This window comes from Colobus angolensis, unplaced genomic scaffold, assembly GCF_000951035.1.
Source record: "Colobus angolensis palliatus isolate OR3802 unplaced genomic scaffold, Cang.pa_1.0 Scaffold147, whole genome shotgun sequence".
Classification (NCBI taxonomy): Eukaryota; Metazoa; Chordata; class Mammalia; order Primates; family Cercopithecidae; genus Colobus; species Colobus angolensis.
Genome location: NW_012114566.1, coordinates 1,363,580 through 1,370,571, shown reverse-complemented (window position 1 = coordinate 1,370,571; position 6,992 = coordinate 1,363,580). Strand labels below are relative to the sequence as shown.

At 36.8% G+C, this 6,992-nt stretch overlaps 1 pseudogene; it reads right to left on the bottom strand.

Moving 5' to 3' along the window:
- Positions 1-3,637: 3,637 nt before the first annotated feature.
- Positions 3,638-4,284, bottom strand: LOC105507272 (annotated as a pseudogene).
- Between the last annotated feature and the right edge of the window lie 2,708 nt (positions 4,285-6,992).

The window sequence follows — 6,992 nt, the reverse complement described above, 5'->3', positions numbered from 1 at the left end:
GAAAACTGGGAGACTATTGCCAACATACATGCAACATTTAAAACATTCTAGGCAGGTTCTTCATGAAGAAGGGAAATTACACCAGATGGAAAATTGAATCTACAGGAAGGAATGCAAAATACCACAAAAGCTAAATATATGAAAACATATAAAACATTTTGTTTTTCACAGCTATAAATATTTTTGTTTCTCAAAGCTATAAATACTAAGTACCTATAACATCCTCAGCATTAATTTAGCATTGTATGAATGTGGGGAAAAATCAATAAATGGGAGAAATAAATGAGGAAATGGGAATGGAATAATAAGACATTAACTACTGTTAAAGAAAATTTTTTTTTGTCACCCAGGCTGCTTCACCTTCCAGCCACTGTCCATGCCCAGGCCCTGCCCCTCCTCCCTATGAGAAAACGTCACAAACTTTGTCAGTGTCCCCCATAGACTCTCTGGAGCCAGACACTCAGTTTTTGGCCTCTGCTGCAGCCCTCATACTGTTCCAAGAGTGGCAGCGGGAACTGAGAGGCCCCTCCTCAAGCCTCGGTCATGATGGAAGTCCCAGCCACAGGGAACCATGAGCTCAGTGGTCTTGGAACTGCTCACTAAGTCAGTCCTTCCTTAGTCTCAAAGTCAGTAGTGGAGTCACAAAGCCCATGTATTTTGCCATCTAGGCCTTCACCTGGTCTGTGGACTTATACCTGTGTGCTTGGTTTACAGGTCCAGTGGTTCCTCAGTCCAGGACAGATGAGAAGGAGCTATATTGAAGGGCAAAGAGGATCCGTTGTTTGAATTTTCCTGAGAGCCTGGCTTAGTGCTGGGCCTTCTCTTAAACCTCGTAACAATGAGGTTAGTACTTTTAGTCCCTGTTTTACAGGGATTAGAATAGACTGTTAAGAGGCAACTGAGAAAGAACAGAGAAGTGACAGCCAGAGGTTGAGAGGGGCCAAAAACCATAAAAGCAGACAGTGATCTGCCACCACTTTGTAACCAGATGGTCCCTATCACAACCCTGGGTCAAAAAGAGAACAATTTGGCCTATAATGTTTATAACATTAAAAGAAAGCAGAAAGGTGGGTAAATAAAAATCTTGGTAAAAAAAAAAAAAAAAGTCTGCTCTTACCACTTCTGTTTATCGTTATACCAGAGCAATAGATAAGAAAAAAAGGCATGAAGACTGGGAAGGAAGAAGCAAAAACTTTCATTCTTTGCATGTAGTTTGATTACATAGATATTCATAAAATATATATCAAATAGATTATCAGAATTAATAAACAAAACTAAAGAGATCAGAAGCTGATAAATCCAAAAATTATTTACGGTTCTATATACTAATCACTTAAAAACTGGAAAATAAACTTTTTAAAAATACCATTTAAAATTGAGCAAAATTTAAATACTATTTGTGATAACATCCTATTATTATTATAATATTGGTAGAAATCTTTAATAATAGAACCTGTATGCTAAAATTACAAGAATATTGAGAGAAATTTAAGAAGACTTAAACAACTGAATTGAAATTCTCAGACAAATTAAGACAAATTAAGAATTTATTTGTCTCCAGGTAGCTATATAAACTCAGAAACAATGCCAGACAAAATCCTACAGAAATGTTTCTACAAAATGACTAGCTGATTAGAATTCATGTTTAGAAATTCAAAAAAACTTCCAGAGTTAAAATAATCTGGAAGAAGTTGATGAAGATACAGTAGCTTATTCTAAGATTTATTCTAAAGCTACAATAGTTTTAAAAAGTGGTATAGGCATACGAATAAAAAATAAATCAACCAAATAGAATATACTCTAGAACTAGGGCCACATACATAGGATCAATTGATTTGCAACAAAGCTCCAAGATAATCTTCAGGAAAAAAATATTTTTAACAAATGGTGCTAGAACAAGTGTATATTCATATGGGAAAAAATGAGCTTCACCCCCCCATTTTATACTATACATGAAAATTATAGCCCTGCCAAATGGATCAAAGACCTAAATGTAGACACTAAAAATGTAAATTTTCTAGAAGAAAATATAGGAAATTATCTTGTCTCTAAAAATTGCAAAGATTTATTCAACAGAAAACACTAACCATAGTGATAAATTTTATCAAAATTTAAAATTTTGTGCCTCAAAAGGCAAAGCATTGTTTAGAATAAAACATTCTTAGTACATATGTACAACCAAGAACTTGTATCAAAAATACATATTTTGTAAATCTGCTAGACTTCAATAGTAAAAATAAACAACCAGTTTAAAAATGAGCGAAAGACTTGGACAAATACTTCACTATAAAAATATTCAGATAGCCAATAAACATGTTAAAAGATGCTCAAACTCATTAGTCACTAGAAATACGAAAATTCAAACACCAAAAGAAAACTCCATGCATACTAAAAGAGCTAAAATTTGAGAGTGACAATGCGAAGTGCTAGAGCAGAGAAACAGTAAACTAGAGCTCTCCTGTGCTTCTGTAGACAATGTAAAACATACAACCACTTTGGGAAATGGTTTACTATTTTCTTAGAAAGTTAAACATATACTTGCTACATGAGCCAGTAATACTACCCCTAAGAATTTGATCTGGAGAAATGAAAACTTATGTTCACACAAAGATGTATACATAAATATTTATAACAACTTTATTCATAACAGTCCCAAATTGGGGACAACTCAAATACCCATCAAGTAGTGAATAGCAAAACAAAACTAGTAAAATAAATAAATAAATACCTATGGATAAATACAATAGTATAGCTGTATCTCAAAAGCATTCTGTACAGTAAACAAAGCTTGATACAAGGGTACACACTATATAATTATTTTTAGTATTAAAATAGCTATGCATCGCTTTAATAACAAATCATTGTAACTGAGTTCAAAATAAAGGAAAGGAGTTGCTTTATTTAGCTTCCAATTTCTGGGAGACTCAAGAAATGTAAGTGCTCTGGACAATAAAAGAAAATAAGACTGTGCTTACATATCTTGTTCTGCCATATATGCCCTTTTTGTTACGTGGAATGTACACATCAGGTTTTAAAAAGTACAACACTTGTATAACTGAGCATCACTTTCAGTAACTAAACAGGCAAAGAAATTACACTGAACATCAGCATCTGACAGTATTTTTTGGGAAAAACGTGACTAAAACGGGTTTAAATGAACACTATTAAATCACATCTAATATTTGATACTACATGACTCCATATAGATATATGATACAATTATACAAAATGTATTAACATCAAAGAATATGACAAAAATTCAGATAGCAAAAAAATCCTATCTTTTTTTACAGAAAAATATTTTTGAAGCATGCATGTAACTGCCCATTCTTTTAAAGAAAATCTACTGCAAGCAAAATTATCAACCTCCAGAAAAATCACACATAGCATTACTAAGCATATCTTCAAAAAGTGTACAATATGCACACTTGGAAAATATAAAGTTTAAAAAATTATAAGCAACAAGTGAGTTTCATACTTGCAAGAATGTAAAAAGAAGTCCCATTTTTAGCACTGTTGTATAAAGAATTGTCTTTTGCATCTAAGAGTTGTCCTCTTGTTGGGAACACACTTTACAAAAACACCATGTTTTTGAAACAAGATTAGAGAGCAAGATAAAGCATCTTTTAAAGCCTTTTTAGAATTTATGTGTGTGAAAATTGAAGTTCAGTGAAAAGCATTTCCCACGGTCTTCAAATGTGCACCGAACCAGCTTCTCTCCAGTGTGAACCAGTTGGTGTGGTTTTAGTTTTGAGCTCTCAACAAAAGCTCTTGTACATTCTGTGCAGAAGTGGACTCCATGACGGTAGGTGTGCAGAATGTTTTCTCATGGCAGTTATCCTTGAACATCTTTGTGCAGCCTTGGCGAGGGCCAGCAATTGTTCATGGAGCATCATCTTTTAAATTTTTCTTGGCTTCATTCTGGCGAATTCTGCAGTTGTTTGGGATCTGAGAGGTCAATGCCAGGTATTCCTCCAGGAGGAAGTTTCTTTCCTGTCATATACTCTGAATAATCAGAAGGTGAGTTCTCTCCAGTGAACTGTTTCTCAATCACTATTTTATGGTTAATATCTTTTTGTTTTCATCTGAGTACCACATGGTGACAGAGAACTCACCCTCCAGGTTCTTGATCTGCACCCGCTTCTGCCCTCACTTCCTGTTGCCCAAGATGGTGCCATATCCACCCTTGCCAGCCTCCACCATGGTGACCAGGGCCTGCTCGAGGTAGTGGTGGTGGTCACCGCTGGCCAGCTCTGGCACCAGGATGAGTATCTGGTTCCCCATCCAATTCGTCACCACCCGCCACCTCCTGGCATGCCTGCACCAGGATCACCTCCTGGTCGTGGTACACCTGGGTGAGGTTGTCGTGAGGAATGGCTGCAGCAGATCCTGGCCAAATGGTGTGGGGAGGGGGGGTGGTGGTGGTGGTGATGGTGGTGGTGGTGGTGGTAGTGGTGGTGGTGGTGGCTGGCCTGCCTATGGCCACCCCTGCCACCGTCTTCATTGTCATTGTCTTCCTCCTTGCCCACCATCATGGTCTCAATAATCTTTACCAGGATAGTGTCCACTTTGGTCTAGCGCAGCTCCAGGATCTCAGCCAGCATCTCTGAGCCATCTGTGCCTATGCAGAGGGCGTTGTCCAATGGCCTGGGCTCCTCAGCTGTGGTGGCAGGCAAGGAGGTGGCCAACTGTGAGGAAGGAATCTTAATTTTTATAAAGATCTAGAACAGGAAAAGTGAAGTTATGGTAATAGGAATCAGACCGTCTCAGAACAGGGGATATGGTAATTTCCTGCAAAGAGGGATGCAAGAGACATTTTGAGATGATGGAAGTACTGTATGTCTTGAATAGGGTGCTAATAATGTGGGTGTACACATTTGTCAAAAGTCATCGAGGGGTTCTCATATTCTGTGCATTTTACTATGTATAATTTATACTTCAATAAAATGATTAAAAATTTGATATAGATAAATAGACCAAGCTATGAGTAGATATTCGTCATACAAATAGGCCCCAGGTCAATTCCCCAGATGTGTATACCTAAACTCTTTGGACCTTTTGTCTGGGGTCCCTGTTTTTCTCCAATGCTTTGAAAAGGCAATTTCCCATTCTGAGAGTGAACTAGGGAAAAATACTCTAATTGATTTGATCAGCAAACCCAAACTTTCCTCTATTTAAAGAGGAACCAATTTGAACATTCTGTAACTGCATGCAGATCCTGCCTTGCTTGAAGGGGTCTGCCTAGTAATGCCATAATACATAACTCTATTTCAAATGGGATTGAGGTTACTGAGGCAGAGCAGAAACATTTGCTATGCTTATTTGCATTAACCAATAGTTGGACTGGCCTTGGCGCTCAAAGCTATTTGTGAAAGGCTCTATGGTCTACTGAGCTGATGAAATGGCATGGCTTTCCGTATACATAGAGATAACATTTTGATAACTGTGATCACTAACAAATGCTGCTACAGAGAGATTTAGACAAGCATAGTCCTGATTAGAAGGGATTTATAATCTAGCATGGATAATATTGACATGGTTCAACATGTGGAGGATCTAAAACAGACAGAAAAAGATACCAATACACAAAATGACATATTTCAATTCTCTATGTATCCAAATTCTGAGCCTTGTATGTGAGAGTCATTGGAAAACCCAAACAAAAACTTACTAAAAAGATTTAATTTCATTACTCTTTTATTCTTGATTTGTATGTACCTAGTAAAGACAAAGTATTGAATCAAAAATGGAATTAACATCAGAAATTTAGAAGATATCCAACAAGGTAGAATACAGTTGCAAAAAATGTTTTGGAAAAATTTCAACCCCTGGACATTGAACTACAACTTTACAAGTAACTGGCACCACTCCTCATCCTTTTGTCTATGTGTAGAGAGACCCCTCATTCTCATTGGAAATGTAGTGGAGGTCAACGTGTATGACTTTTTTGTTTTATGATGCACACCAGCATCATGGGAGTAGGTAAAGCATTGTGTCAAGCTCAGCTCAAAGAGGTCATCATCACAAAAGGTTACACACCTAATACATATCATTCACAAGTGCCCTCTGATTAGTTCTCCTCATGGGTCTCCCTAACATGACACATATAAAGAGAAATGAGGAGCTGCTATCTTAAAATTTGGAGGAAGGATGCCCAGAAATAAAACCTTTATTCTCAGTTTGGAGTTGTTGGTCTTTGAATCTCATGTGCTCTCATCCTCTTCCTTCACTCTCTGTTAGCCACGGTGGCCCCTTGGAGTTCCTCAAGCATTCCAAACAGGATCTCCATCTTCTCACAAGCTGGAATGGTCTTTCTCCAGATAGTCACAAGATTTGGTCCCTCACTTCTTCCATCTTTGTTCAAGTGTCATCTTAGGGAGATAGGCTCCAAATATCCTATTACAAATTGCACAACCAACCAGAGTCTCCCTAGCTCCTTCCTGCTTGAATTTCTTTGTCTTTATCACCACGTCTCACCATCTCACTAACTGTAAACTCCATGAGTAGAGATGTTTGTTCTCCTTATTGCTGTTCCTCTAGCACCTAGAATTCGATCACTTTTATCATAGGCACTCTACAATTGCATATGAAGTGAGTTTTTCTACCAATGTGACCTGTCAATCTGAAGGATTTTTAATAACATTCATTCTCTTTTAGGGTGTTGTTTTTTGTTTGTTGGTTTTTTTGTTTTTGTTTTCACTTTTCTGGATGCCAATCTTTTTCTAATGTTTACCTGTATAGTCTGTCTTTTGTAAAGAAAAATAAAACACTCTGGAAGTCAACAAAGAAAAAAAATCTTAAATAAATAAACTATTTTCTTTCATCTAAACTTTGAAATATTTTCATTAAAAGGTACTTTTTCTTTAAAAACAATGCCCAGTTTTTGTACAGAAAGATTTGATGAGTAATTTTCAACTTGAGATGACCTCTTTACACTTCTACCATGTTTTCATAGATCAAGATAGTTTTGATGACAATATGTTCAATGCTGT